The sequence below is a fragment of the Musca domestica genome, unplaced genomic scaffold, assembly GCF_030504385.1.
Source record: "Musca domestica strain aabys unplaced genomic scaffold, Musca_domestica.polishedcontigs.V.1.1 8, whole genome shotgun sequence".
NCBI lineage: Eukaryota > Metazoa > Arthropoda > Insecta > Diptera > Muscidae > Musca > Musca domestica.
The window spans coordinates 18,784,771-18,800,096 of record NW_026712409.1 but is presented as its reverse complement, the minus strand read 5'-3'; the positions used below and the strand labels follow the sequence as shown (position 1 = coordinate 18,800,096).

Here is a 15,326-nt window from a genome sequence, read left to right as displayed (position 1 = left end):
TACTTTTTTGTTTCTTTCTTATTTTTTTCATTATTCATTTATTTTCTTATTTAGAAAAAATAAAAAAAATACAAGTAAATATAAAAGTATATAAATAAATTATTTAAATATCAAAATTAAATAAATAAAAAATAAACAATTAATTGAAACAAAAAAAAAATAATAATAATAAAATATGTATTTATATTTAAAAATTACATATCATTAATAAAGAAATATTTTTATTTATTTATGTGAATTTTTTAATGAAAAATTAATAACAAATTTATAAATAAATAAATAATTTGTAACAAAACAATCAACTAATTTATTAGAAAGAAATAAATATTAAACTAATAACATAAATAACAATTAAATTTATCAAAAACAAACGAAATAAATACATAATTAATAAATAAAAAAAAATAAAATAACAATAAATAAAAATAATAATGATAAATATAATAAAATAATAAATATATAATAAAAATAAATAAATAAAAAAAAGTAAGTAATTTAAAGATTTTAAAATAAATGAAAAAAATATAAAATAATAAATAAGAATATTAAAAATTGTGAATATAAAAATAAATAAAATATAAAAATATATATATAATAAAAATAAATAAGAAAGTAGTTGAAAAATATATAAATACAAGTAAAAAATAATAACTAAGAATAAAAAAATAAAAAAAAAAGAATATACTAAAAACGAATCATTAAAACGAAAATTAAATAAATAATAAAAAATGACAAACAAAATAAAACAATAAATTAAAAATAAAGGAAAAATAAAAACTATAGAAATAAATTAATAATTTAAAATAGTAATAACAATAATAATATTAAACCTTAAATTATGTTTAATTTACTTTAACATCTTTTTAAAAGGTTTCTTCTATTTAATTTTTTTTCCTTAAAAAAAAACTTAAAAACAAAAATGTTTTGAATTTCATTATTTTCATATATTAAGATTACATTTTTAAAATTGTTTCTTCTGTTTCCCTCCCAAATATTTAAGAAATAATATTCAATTGCTCTACGAATCTCTTCCTTACCTTTTATTCTATATAAGTAACCAATTTATGGTCCTCTGTTTTTCAAATAATTTTTTATATAGAAATTATTTCCAAAAAACAAACAAGCAAAACAAACATTCCCAAAAATATTTACCAATTTATTATAATTATTTTTATTTAAAAACAAAAATACTACCTTAGTGATAACAAAATCAACAGATATTTATTAATATAAGTTTTTTTTAACAAACAAAATAAATATTTTTTTAAATTAAAAAATAAATAAATAAATAAATTGTAAATTATTTTACTTAATGTAATCAATACAAAAAACAACATTTGTACTTACTTACTTTGTCATGACAGATCTTAGGAAATTTCGAAATCAGATCACCCCGAATCGAATCATCTATTTCTAGCCTGTTGTGATTCAAGTCTTTACCTCTTCCTTACTTCTATTTATGCCAATATTTTATTGATAAAAAAAAATATATTTTTTTATAACAACGAATTTCACACCCACCCCGAAAATATATATGAAAATTATGTGGGTATAAAATGAATTTAATTAAATAATAATTTTAACAAAGATATGTATTTATTTACACTTTTTACAATAAAATCATTTAATTTTTATTTCAAACAAATACAAGTATTTTTCTGTCGCGCTCTACATTTTTCTTTTGTCTTGCCATGTATTTTTAGATTTTAAGTTAAAAAATGACCTCAATATTACTATAATGGAATAAGTTGAGGTTATATTGAATTCGTCATATATACACAAATATTTATTTATTTTTTTATTAGGTTTACTTTATATTTAAAACCAACAAAAAATATCAAAGTGAATTCTTTCATTGGCAAAGAACAATGATGAAATTTATTCCATGTCTTTTAATACTCAATTTTAAGAAACATATATTTTTTATTATATACATATTTTTAATAATTTAAAAAATGTAAAATTAAAACAAAAAAATAATTACACATTAAAATAATAACCAGAAAAAAATGAGAAAAAAACTCAAGAAAACGAAACAAAATCAACTTGTGTATTTATTTATTTATTGTGCAGACGTTTGGCAACATCTTTTTGCAGGCAATCAACCAACCAACTCAGATCTCACTCAAATACTCACCACTTTTTTTCTTATTTTTCAGGAAATCTTCCTTCTCTCAGCATTAATTAATAAATACAATTTTATACTTTCAGACAAAAACAAGTATTTGCTTTCATTTACAATTTTAATTTATTATTATTATTTTTGTATTATTTTTATTATTATTTGTTTTTTTCTTTTTATTATTTTATATTTTTTTATATTTTTTTTTTTATATTTTTTTAACTTTTATTTGTATTTCTTTATTATTATTTTTATTTTGATTTTTTTTGTTAATATAAGATCATATAAAATTGAACATTTAAAAAAAAAAAAACATAAAAAATGAAAAATAGATACAATAATTAAAAGAATAAAAAAAAACAAATTTTTAAGTAAAACAGTAAATAATATTATATAAATAATAAGTTAAAATAAAAGTGATAAACAAAAAAAAAAAAAATAAATAAAGTAATACAAATGAAAATTAAAAAATATACATATGAAATTAAAAATTAATTAAACCATTAAAATATTACAAATTAACATACATAACTTTAAATATGTTACATAATTTCAATTTAACGTTAATAACTAATTAAATCAAATATTCCAAGATTATTAAAAAAAGTTGAGTAATCAATGTTCAAATATAAGCTCTACAAATAATAAAAAAATATGAGAAACTAATAACAATAATAAAAATTAAATATAATAATAAATGAAAAATAAAACGAAAATAATAAAACATAAAAATAATAATAATAATAAGCAAATAAAAATAATAAAATATAAATGTAATAATAAAAATAATTTTAATAATAAAAAACTAAAATAAAAATGAGAAAAAAGTAAAAAAAATTAAATGAATGAATAAATTAAAAAAAATAAAATAATAAAAATGAAATAATAAAATAATAAAATTAAAATAATAAAAAATAAAACAATAAAATAATAAAAATTAAAATAATAAGAAATAAAATAATAATAAATAAAAAACTATAAAAAATAAAATAGTAAAAAATTAAAATAATAAAACAAACATATATATAAATAAAACAAATAATAATGGTAATAAAAAAATAAAAAAACATAAAAAAAAATGTAAATAAAAAAATAAATATTAAAAAAGAATAAAAATAACTGAAGTGAAAGAAATAAGTGAATAAATTAAAACTATATAAATAAAAATAAGTAAAATTTAAAACATTCAACATTAATAAAATTAAATATTTAAAATTATAGTAAACAAATAATATTCAAATAAAAATTACAAAAATAAAAAATAAGACTAAAAATAATAAATGACATTAAATTTATAAAAATAAATTGCATAATACATTACTTTAACATAACATTTAATCATCTATATAAATATAATATATATTTTTTTATATTAAAATAAATATAAAACTTTTTTACATTTTTATAATTAAATTGCTAAGTGTTTGCACTTTATTTTTAATCTATAAATAACAATGTAATAAATAAAAAAAATATTAAATATATAAAAAATATAAAAAAATAGAAAATGTATAATATATAAAAATTATATAATATACAAAAAATAAAAATATATTTTATAAAATATACAAGTAACATAAAAAAAATTTAAAAATGCTATTATTATATTTTTATTATTTATTCTGTTATTTTATTTATTAATATTTTATAATTAAAGTGCTAAGTTTTTACACTTTAATTATAATAATCTATAATCTATAATTAATAATTATAATGAATCATGTAATCGAATAAATAACAAATGTAAAATAACAATTTATAATAATATATAAAAAACACAATATATAAAAATATATAATATATAAAAATATATAATATATAAAACATTTATAATATAAAAAATATTTTATAAAAGATATAAGTAACATAAAAAATAATATTATATAAAAAATAATATTGTTATATTTTTATTCTTTTCTGTTATTTTATTTATTTTTATAAAATTATTTAATATATTTTTTTTTATAATTTTTTTTTTGTATAAATTTTGTATTTTATTTTTGTTTATATTTTGATATTTTTATTTTCTATATTTTTTCATATATTTGATTTTGACATATTTTTGGGTTTTATATATCTTTTATTAATTTTATTTACTTATGTATTAAATTCATTAACAAAAATATTTTAATAAATATCTGTTAATTATTTATTGTTTTTGCAATATTTTTTATTTCTTTATATATTTTTTTAATTGTTGTATTTTTTTATATATAATTTGTTAATGTTTGTATTTTTTTATATTTTTTATATATATTTGATATATTCTTTTATATATTTTTTATATATATTTTATATATTTTTTAAATATTTTTTTTTATTTTTTATATATGGTTTTATAATTTTTGTATTTTTTTATAATTTTTGTATTTTTAGTTCTTTAATTTTTTATTTTTTTTATAATTTTTATATATATTTTATTTTATTACATATATTTTTCATGTATATTTTATTTTTATTCATTTAATTTGTAATAGTATACTAAATGATGAAATTTTAAATTCTTTTTTATTTTTATTTGTTATTTTTTTTCCAACCAATATATAATTTATTTTTATTACTTTCAGTTGTCAATTTTAATTTTCTTTCTTCTATATTCCGTTTTTTTTTTTTTTTTGGTTTACTTTTTTGGTTTGGTGTTCCTTTTTCGGTTCTTCTTTTAATTTTCCAAATTTCAAACAAAATTGAATGTTTATTCTAACCTATTTTTATAACTAAATCTCTTTTAGATTCACCGTACCGTACACTACCAACTGCAACAACAACACCTATTATCGCTATGTATTACTACTACTACTTCACCTTTCATCAGACCAAAAAGAAAAAAAAAAAAAAGAAAACTGCTTCTATAGAATATTCTTCTTCTTATTCGAAAATAGTAGCTCTTGACGAAACTCTGTGTGTGATCGATTGGTCGTCTACAACAAACTCTGGGTTATTGTGTGTGTATGTTTTTTTTTTGTTTGTGTCTTAAATTGTGTTCTTGTGTGTGAGCAATAAATAAAATTATATATTTTTTTTCCAATATTTTATATAAAAAATATAATAAACATAAATATTGTTAGGTTAATATATAAAAATTATAAAATTAAAAATTAATGAAAAAATTACAAATTTTTTTATATACATCTTTCTCTATTTTATTATTAAAAAAATTAAATTCAATAAGTTTTATGGATTTTTCGGCGTACTTTTTAAGTGTTATTTCATTTAATTAATTTTTTTTGTGAAAAAATAGTATTTAATTCACTTTATTTTTTCTTTAAATTTTATCTCGTCAACAAAATTTTTATTTTATATATTTTTTTGTTCCGAAAAATTATGCACGATTTATTTTATTATAGGTTAGAGATATTTAAGACCTTTAGTTTATTTAGAGTCGTAGAAAATTTTCATTTTCTTAATCTGGCATTTATTTTTAAATTTACTTTCATTTTCTCCCCTCAAATCAACTCTTACTAACACCTCGTTGCTCTTGTATAATTTTCTCCTTCTAAAAACCATGAACTCTTTAACAGAACTCTTAGCATAAACAGCTCTCTCATAAATCTCATTTACACATAACAACATAAAATACTCATCAAATCATGTTTGTCTTCTTCTTTTTTCTTTTTCTCCAATTTCCACCTCCCCCCAAACAACTGTTTTTTCGTCCTAATATGTGATCGTTACTGATGGTGGTGTGATGCGCTTGCTCTCTCGCTCTCTATGTATTTTGTATATAACGCTAATATTTTGCTCTCACACTCGTCCGGTCTTGTACGTGTGGGTGTGGAAAATGCCTGATCCTGTGGCGTGCCATACCATCTTACCATACGATCCTGTTAACTTTTGTTTTTATCCTTTTTTTGTTTCTGTATTTTGTTTTGGTTTTCATTTCTTCCTCCCCCACTCTCCTCTCTTCATTTTTTGGGGCATCTCTCTTTGTTTTTTTTTTTTGTTTTTCGTTTTCTCTTTCTCATCTCATTTTAGGTTTTGTCTTAACTTGGTACCAGCATTCGTGCGATCAATGCGGCAAATCGTATAAAACACGAAAATCATTATCACGTCATCGTCGTTTTGAGTGTCGTTTTACGGCCGAACGTCCCGTATTCCAATGTCCATCGTGTAATTATGCTGCCAAGCGCAGTGACAATCTAACCAAACACATTAAAACTCATTTTGCCAAAATGCAACGCGAATTCCTGCCATTGGCTGTGAAATTACAAACGTCTTTGCAACAATCACAAATGGAAACGGTTTAAAATGGAAGAAGAAGAAAAAAAATGAAGGAAAGGGAAAACTAAATAATTGGCAAGGAAGGGAAGTGAAGCAAAATTACAATGTTCGATAACTTTAAAAATCATTTTAAACACCCTTTTATGTGTATTAGAACGCCTTTTTATATAAATTTCGTGAAAATTTCGAAAATTCGAAATTATGTTCGAAAAAGTTTTCTAGCTAAAATATTCGAATTTTAGGCATTTTCTTATTTTTTACATGTATTATGAGACATTCTTCTACAATTTCCGTGAAAATTTCCAAACTTCGAAAATTCGAAGTTATGTTCGAAAAAGTTTTCAAGCTGAAATACTTAAATTTCCATTGTTTTCTTATTTTTTATGGGTTGTACATTTGATTTTCTTCAATTCTATAAATTTTCGAAAATTCGAAATTATGTTCGAAAAATGTTTTTCACGCTAAAAAGTTTGAAATTAATTTAATTTAACATTACCTATGAGTTTACGTGCACAAGAACGTCTTCTTCAACGATTTCCATGTAAAATTCCAATTTTCGAACATGAGTTCGAAAAATGTTATGTAGTAAAGAGAAGGTGTTTGTTTAATTTAGACAATGAATTTAATACCTTCTAAATCATTACCAGCATTTTTCGCATCATTTGTTTTATTTTTTTTTTTTTCAAATTTTGACTGATGTTCGAATTTTTCGAAGCTACAAAAAAAAAGGAACAAAAATCGCTTTTCTTTCATTTAGACTTCATTTGAATGACGATATATGAGTTTCGGCTAATTTTTAGGCATTTTCGAAAATTCGAACAAAAGTTCGAAAATTTAAAAAATCTAAAATTTTGTTTTGAACTATTATTTTTCTAAATAACACTAATTAGAACAATATTGGTGTTTTGAGAATTGTGTTTCACTTCATTTTTGCTCATTTTTGTAATTTTTTTGTATGTTCGAATTTTTCGAAGTTAACAAAATTGCTCAAAAAAAGATATTTCTCAATTTTGAAATGATTTTTAAGCATTGCGAAAGGGTTTTTGGTCGGTTTTAGGCATGTTTCGAACATTCGAACTTAAGTTCGAAAGTTTTGAAAAATCAGAAAAATAGTTTTTATCATTTTTATGAGACTTTTTCATTAAAAAATAGTTTTGGGCTTTGATGAATTGAATTTCAGTTCATTTTTGTAATTGTATTGTATGTTCGAATTTTTCGAAGATCCCAAAAAGTGTTCAAAACGCTTATTTTTCAAGGTTAAAATTATGTTAGAAAATTGAAAATGAGTTTCTTATCACCTTGAGTCACTTTCGAAAATTCGAACTTAAGTTCGAAAATTTCGAAATTTTAAAAATTATTTTTTTTGATGCATTTTTAAACATATTTGAACGATATTAAGGCATTATATTAGTTTTGCTCAGATTTTTCACACTTCTCAATATCTCAACTCATGCTTTTCGGTAACTTTTAGTAATTTTCGAAAAATTGAAAAAAATGAAAACTCGTAAACACTGTTAAATCAATGATTTACTGATTATTTTTCATTGAAAATTAATTTAGGGGATTTTCCCCTTTATTTTTGGTATATTTTACCGAATGTCTCGTATGTTCGAATTTTTCGAAGTTCCAAAAAAGTGTCCAAAATACATATTTCTCAGTGTTTAATTGATGTTAGATGATTGGGAATGAGTTTCTTATCACTTTTAGCCATTTTCAAAAATTCGAACTTAAGTTCGAAAAATTCGAAATTTTAAAAAATTATTTTTTTTAATGATTTTTTATTATTTTAATTATTATTTTTATTTCAAAATTTATTTTGGGAATTTTCCTCTTTATTTTTGATATGTTCGAATTTTTCGAAGTTCCCAAAAAGTGCCCAAAAAAGATATTTCTCAACGTTAAAATGATGTTAGATGATTGGGAATGAGTTTTTCATCACTTTCAGCCATTTTCGAAAATTCGAACTTAAGTTCGAAAATTTCGAAATTTCAAAAATTATTTTTTTTTAATGCATTTTTAAACACATTTAATCGATTTTAAGGCATTACATCTGTTTTGCTAACATTTTTCACACTTTTCAATACCACAACGACTTTTGTAAATAGTTTTACATTTTTGCCTCACTTTTCTTACCACACCTTTCCGTGATTATTTTTCCTTTTCTTGTATTTTTCCATTCCATGTGTGTGTGTGTGTGTTGTGTGCACATCCCCTCTTGAAAACAAAGATCTCATTTAATATTGTTTTATTTTTTGCAAAATGAAAACTAAAATATATTTTTTATATATTAACTTATTTTATTAACATTCCTATTGGTGAATTGAGTAACTCCATTTAATTTAATTTTTTTTGAAAAAAAAAAAATATAAATATTAATTATTAATATTAATCTCTTAAATATATATTTTATCTCTGTGTGCGTGTACTTAGTTGCGTAAAAATTTCAAGGGTCTTGTGTTGAAAAGGTCTTTTTCAAAATTTATTTCCACTTTGCAAAAACTTGTGCGATTTCTGAAAATATTGGCAAACAACTAAGCCCAGAACGTCTGGCGGCGAGTGAAATCCACAAGCCACTCTTATATGAAATATGACTTTGTTTTGACTCTGTGTCTCTCTGTCCCGCCATCTAAATATTACATACAAATAATAATAAAATTTGTATTTTGGTCATGTTCGTCGTCGACGTCGTTCGCCGTCACTTTACCTCTTTTAAAATTTGCATTACAATTTTGCGAGGCCCTCTTCCCCCCAAACACACTCTCTCTCTCTCTCTAAAAAATTCTGCGTTTTAGATTTTTTGTTTTGAATAAATTTGTCTTCTTCTCGTGCATAAATATTCTAATTTGGTATTGAATTTGCATAAAATTTACATTTGATTTACGTGTGTTTTGTATATTTTATTTGGAGACTTTCTTTCCGATTCTAATGAAATTCATGCAAATTTTATTCAATTGTGGTGCGCAACAAAACCACACACAGCAGCAGTACATATTTCAATATGTGGCCGCCGAGAGAGAGAGAAAAAAATACCCTCTAACAGAATTTGGATTTTGAAATGCATGGAGCGTAGTAGCTGAAGAGGCCATTTATTTAAAATTCAAATATTTTGTTTTTCAAAACACACCAAACGGACGGTATATGTAAAAATAGGGGGGTCACCTTTCACATTTTCGATTTCGGGATCATGGAATCAAATTCAAATTGGCTCTCTAATATTTGTCGTTGAGAAACCATTTTTTTTTTTTTTTGAATTTAAATTTTGTAAAAGACCCAACACAAACCCTGGAAATTTTTTTTTGTGTATTAATTAACATTAATTTTCTATTCCTATATTTGTAGTTTTTAAGAAGCGCATCAGCCAAATAATTTGCTTAAATTTTTAAAGCTTAAAATTAGGTTATACATATTTTTTTATATATAATATATATTTAAAAAATTAACAAAAAAAAACAAAAAAATATTCAAGCAATTTTTATAAATACATTTTTATAAAGATAACTACAGGGTGAGATAAAAAAGACTGCAGCAAAGTCAAATGCCATGATTTTTTTTTTGGATGAATGAAAGCAAAAAATTATCGAAAATAGCATCAAATTTTGTAAAAATTTAGATTTTTTTCGAAGTTGTCAGCTTTGGCACGAATTATGGCCTTCGAACGGCCAATGAAAGCGTCACACGCTGCCCAAATGTTGCTCTGCGGTATTTTCGCCCATTCCCGAATGAAAGTAAAAAATGTCGGAAATATCATCAAATTTTAGAAAAAGTTTCGATTTGTTCGAATTGGTCACCTTTGGCACGAATTTGTGGCCTTCAAACGAATTATGGCCTTGAAACCGTCACACGCTGCCCGAATGTTGCTCTGCGGTATTTTGGCCCATTCCCGAATGAAAGCAAAAAAATGTCGGAAATAGCATCAAATTTTGGATTAAGTTTCGATTTGTTCGAATTGGTCACCTTTGGCACAAATTTGTGGCCTTGAAACCGTCACACGCTGCCCGAATGTTGCTCTGCTGTATTTTGGCCCATTTCCGGGGAAGCGCTTGCTTTTGAGGTGATCGATACTTTGGTATTTCTTTTGAGTGCCAACCTTGCTTTCCAAAAATACTCCAGGCCCAATAGTCCAACGGATTGATGTCCGGAAAATTTGGGTGGCCATTGTGCACTGGAAATGAAGCGAGGAACCTCATTTTGTAACCATTCTTGGGTGGCGAGGAAGCGAGGAACCTCATTTTGTAACAATTTTATGGGTGGCGCGTGCTGGGTCCTGTTGGAATGTCCAAGGTCTGCGGCCAAAATAATATTCGGAATTTACTCTGATGCTATACGAGCGGTAAGCGACCGACCATCGGCTGTTATGACGGCCCACACCATCACCATGGCCGGCAAGAAACCTTGTTGACCTCTTATAACGCGATAGGTCGGTCTGTGGTCAGCTATGCGGCACCAGTGTGCGAATACTAGTGCTACGCAGTGGAAGCACATCCAGACCTGCCAGAACGCTGCTCATGACATCACCATCTACATGAGGATAAATCTTCCCCACCCAGGTGTGTCAGGAAGGACATACCTCATCTAGAGAGGGAGGTCCAACGCCACAAGAGAGAACCTCTAGATCAAGAAAAGCTTCTTTCTGAGTTGCATTCATACCGATGCAGTCGCAGATGCTACTAGCAATTTTAAAATGAATGCCGTCCTCGGAGTCCACCCCCCATCCATTGCAGCTAAAGAACGTCAGCTGCCTAGACAAACCAGGGTAGTGTTGGCGCAATTACGTTCAGGATAGTGTAGTCGTCTCAATTCGTATTGGGTACGAATTGATGAAGATGTGCGTGACGCCTGCTCGGCGTGTGATACAGGCACGCACAATATGCTACACCTCTTTAATTGCACTGCCAAACTTACCCAACTCACTCCAGAGAATTTTGTTTGTTTACAAACTGTCGGACAACGAATGTTTTCTCATCGGAGACGGAGAAAACCAAATTCGGCAGTTCACCACTTTCGGCCAAGCGAAGCAACTCTTTAGCTCTTTTGAGTCTATTTTCTTTCTGTTGCGGTGTAAGTTCTTGCACTTTTTGGAATTTCAATGGCTTTAGCCCGAGCTCTTTTTTCAATATTTGCCGAATGGAATATTGCTATATGTTCAGCTCAGGAGACATTTTTCGACCACTGCGGCAGTTTTTTATCGCACCCTGTATAGTTTTTCTCGAAAAAAAAAAATCCTACAAAAAATTTTTCAAATTTGAAAGAAAAAAATATAAACTTATAAAATTTATTAAAAAATAAATATTAAAATATATTAAAAAAGAGAAAACAACAAAATCTAGTCGTCTCAGGTTCATAAACAGATTTTCTAAAATTTCCATTTTTTTTTTATAAAAAATATAAAAATAAAAAAAAATAAAATAAATAAATAAAAAAAGAAACAAAATAAAAAAAAAATAAATAAAATAAATAAATAAAAAAAAATAAATAAAAAAATAAATAAATAAAAAAAGAAACTAAATAAAAAATAAATAAATAAAAAAATAAAAAATAAAAAAATAAAAAAAAAATAAATAAAAAAAATAAAAAATAAAAAAAAAATAAAAAATAAATAAATAAAACAAAAATAAAAAATGGAAATCGAAGAAAAATCCGTTTAAAATTAAAATATATTTTTTTATATATAAATATTTAACTTAAGATTTAAATACTCGAAAATAAATTTGCCAAACTAATATTGAAAGTAATTTCTTTTTGATAGCTCATAAGTTGAACTAAAATATTAATTGTAAGTTCCTTTTTGAAAGAAGAAGAAGAAGCAGAAGAAGATAAGAAAAACGAAAACAAGAAAGAATTTTCAAATCTATTTTTTATACAAATCTATATAAAAACGGTAACGCATTCATTAAGTGATAACAAATAGTTTTTAAAACAAACCAAAGCAAAAAATACGAAATAAGAAGATGAAACCTGTGAAAACAGTACAATTCACCAAGAGAATAGAGATATATATACATAGAAGCCAATAAGGATAACTGACAGGAGAACAAAAAAAAAAAAAACGAAACTATATTTATATATAGCCGCTAACAACTACAGCAAGAGAGAAAAAATACTAACCAAAAATATATATTTACAAAAAAAAAAAAAAAAAGGAAATCAACAACTATTGCGATATGAATTAAGAAACAAAAAAAAAAAAACAAATATTGTTAAAAACAGTAAAACATATATACTATACATATACATAACTACATACATACATATATAATTTATAATTGTCTAATTTATTTGTGAAAAAAAAATACATTTTAAAAGGGAAATTCAAGGAAAAATATTTACAGAAATTACTATTTTCCCACTTGAATATTTTTTTTTTATCAAAAAATTAATGTTCGAAAAATTCGAAGTTATGTTCGAAAATGATTTTTTGCAATTTAAATTTACTTTATTACCATTTTAGAGTATGAATAAGCTTTTGTAACGATTATCTGATGATTTTGGTTCAAAAATCAATGTTCGAAAATTTCGAAGTTATTTTCGAAAATGATTTTTTGCAATTTTAATTAAATAAATTACCATTTTAGGGTATGAATAAGTCTTTGTAATGATTATGTGGTGATTTTGGTCGAAAAATTAATGTTCGAAAAATTTTGAAATTTTTTCGAAATTGATTTTTTGCAATTTAAATACATTAAATTATATTCTTAAGTCACATGTAAGAATGTATAATTGGTTGATAATTATTTGTATAATATTTGAAGCAAAAATTCAATGTTCGAAAATTCGAAGTTCGTTCGAAAATTATTTTTTTTGCAATTTACATTTACCTAATTGCCATTTTAGGGTATGAATAAGTCGTTGTAATGATTATCTGGTGATTTTGGTTCAAAAATTAATGTTCGAAAAATTTGGAAATTTTTTCGAAATTGATTTTTTGCAGTTAAAATACATTAAATTATATTCTTGAGTCATGTCTTACAATGTAAAGTGGTTCAATAAGGATTGTAATAATATTTGAAGCAAAAATTCAATATTCGAAAATTTCGAAGTTATGTTCGAAAATGATTTTTTGCAATTTAAATTAACTTTATTACCTTTTTAGGGTATAAATAATTCTTTGCAATGATTATCTGGTGATTTTAGTTCAAAAATCAATGTTCGAAAAATTTTGAAATATTTTCGAAGATATTTTTTTCCAATTAAAATACATTCAATTATATTATTGAGTCATGTCTTACAATGTAAAGTGGTTCAATAAGGATTTTAATAATATTTGAATCAAAAATTTAATGTTCGAAAATTCGAAGTTATGCTCGAAAATAATTTTTTTTTTCAATTTATATTAACCTGATTACCTTTTTAGGGTATAAATAATTCTTTGCAATGATTATCTGGAGATTTTGGTTCAAAAATCAATGTTCGAAAAATTTTGAAATTTTTTTCGAAATTGATTTTTTCCAATTAGAATACAAGAAATTATAATCCCAAGTCATGTTTAACAATGTAAAATGGTTTGATAAGTATTTTTAGAATATTTGAAGCAAAAAATTCAATGTTCGAAAATTTCAATGTTAGGTTCGAATGTGAATTTTTGCAATTAAAAATGTTAAATTTATAAAAAATATGAAATTTATAACCAGTTTTATCATTAGCAATCACCAGCAGTATTTTTTTATGATGACCTTCAATTAAAAATCAATGTTCGAAAAATTTGAAGTTATGTTCGAATGTACTTTTTTGCAATTTACATTTATTTATTTGCCATTTTAGGGTATAAATAATTTTTTGCAATGATTATCTGACGATTTTGGTTCAAAAATCAGTGTTCGAAAAATTTTGACATTTTTTCGAACTTGATTTTTTGCAGGAGATTATATCCAAATATTATGTTTAACAATGTATAGTGGTTTAGTAAATGTTTTAATAGTATTTAAAGCAAAAATTCAATGTTTGAAAATTTCGAAGTTATGTTCGAAAATGAATTTTTTTGCATTAAAAAGAGTCTAATTAATAAAAAAAGTCAAATACATAACCAATTTTACCATGAGTAATCACCAACAGTGCTTTTTTATAATGATATTCGTTTGAAAATCAATGTTCGAAAATTTAATAATTTTTCGAAGTTACATTTTTCACATTCAAAATCGAGAAATGTGTATTTTGAAAACATTAATTGTTATGCAAAATAATGTTTTTAATGCATTTTAATCCTTTGTAATGCAAAAAATCAATATTCGAAAATTTTCGAAATTTTCAAAATTAATTTTTTTGGAAAAAATTACGAAAATTGTTTTTAAGCCCACAACGAATAAGAGTTTGTGTCAATGTCATATAAAAAGTTTTAAAAACGCGCACAACTTAAAAAAATCTATGTTCGAAAATTTTTTTTATTTTTCGAAATTAATTTTGTTACATTCAAAACCAAGAAATTGTGTTATAAAGACCTTTAAACAATGTTAAATGACATTTTTATTGTTTTCCTATACATATTACGGAAAAAATCGATTTTCGAAAAATTCGAAATTATATTCGAAACATTCGAAATTATATTCGAAAAAAATCGAAGTTGATTTTTTTTTGGAGTTTTTCATTAATTTAATATGAAATTAAATGGTTTTCAATGTTTTTAGGAATTTTATTGCCGAAAATCAATGTTCGAAAATGTCACGAGAAAATTCGAAAATTTCGAAGTTGATTTTTTTGGCGTTTTTCATTAGGTTAATATGAAATTAAATGGTTTTCAATATTTTTAGAACTTTTATTGCAGTATATCAATGTTCGAAATTGTTTCGAGATATATTCGAAAATTTCGAAATTGATTTTTTGACGTTTTTCATTAATTTAATATGAAATTAAATATTTTTAAATATTTTTAAATATATTTTGGGCTTTTATTGCAGAATATCAATGTTCGAAACGTGTTTGAAAATTTCGAAATTATTTTTTTTTTGGTATTTTCTGACAAATATTTCCAAATCGATTTTTTTTGTTTTATTTT

At 23.3% G+C, this 15,326-nt stretch overlaps 1 protein-coding gene across 12 annotated transcripts in view; it reads left to right on the top strand.

Moving 5' to 3' along the window:
* The window catches only part of LOC101899414 (longitudinals lacking protein, isoforms F/I/K/T), a 301,516-nt gene that overhangs the window by 105,544 nt on the left and 180,646 nt on the right, over positions 1 to 15,326 (top strand). The gene's annotated exons all lie outside the window — the stretch shown is intronic.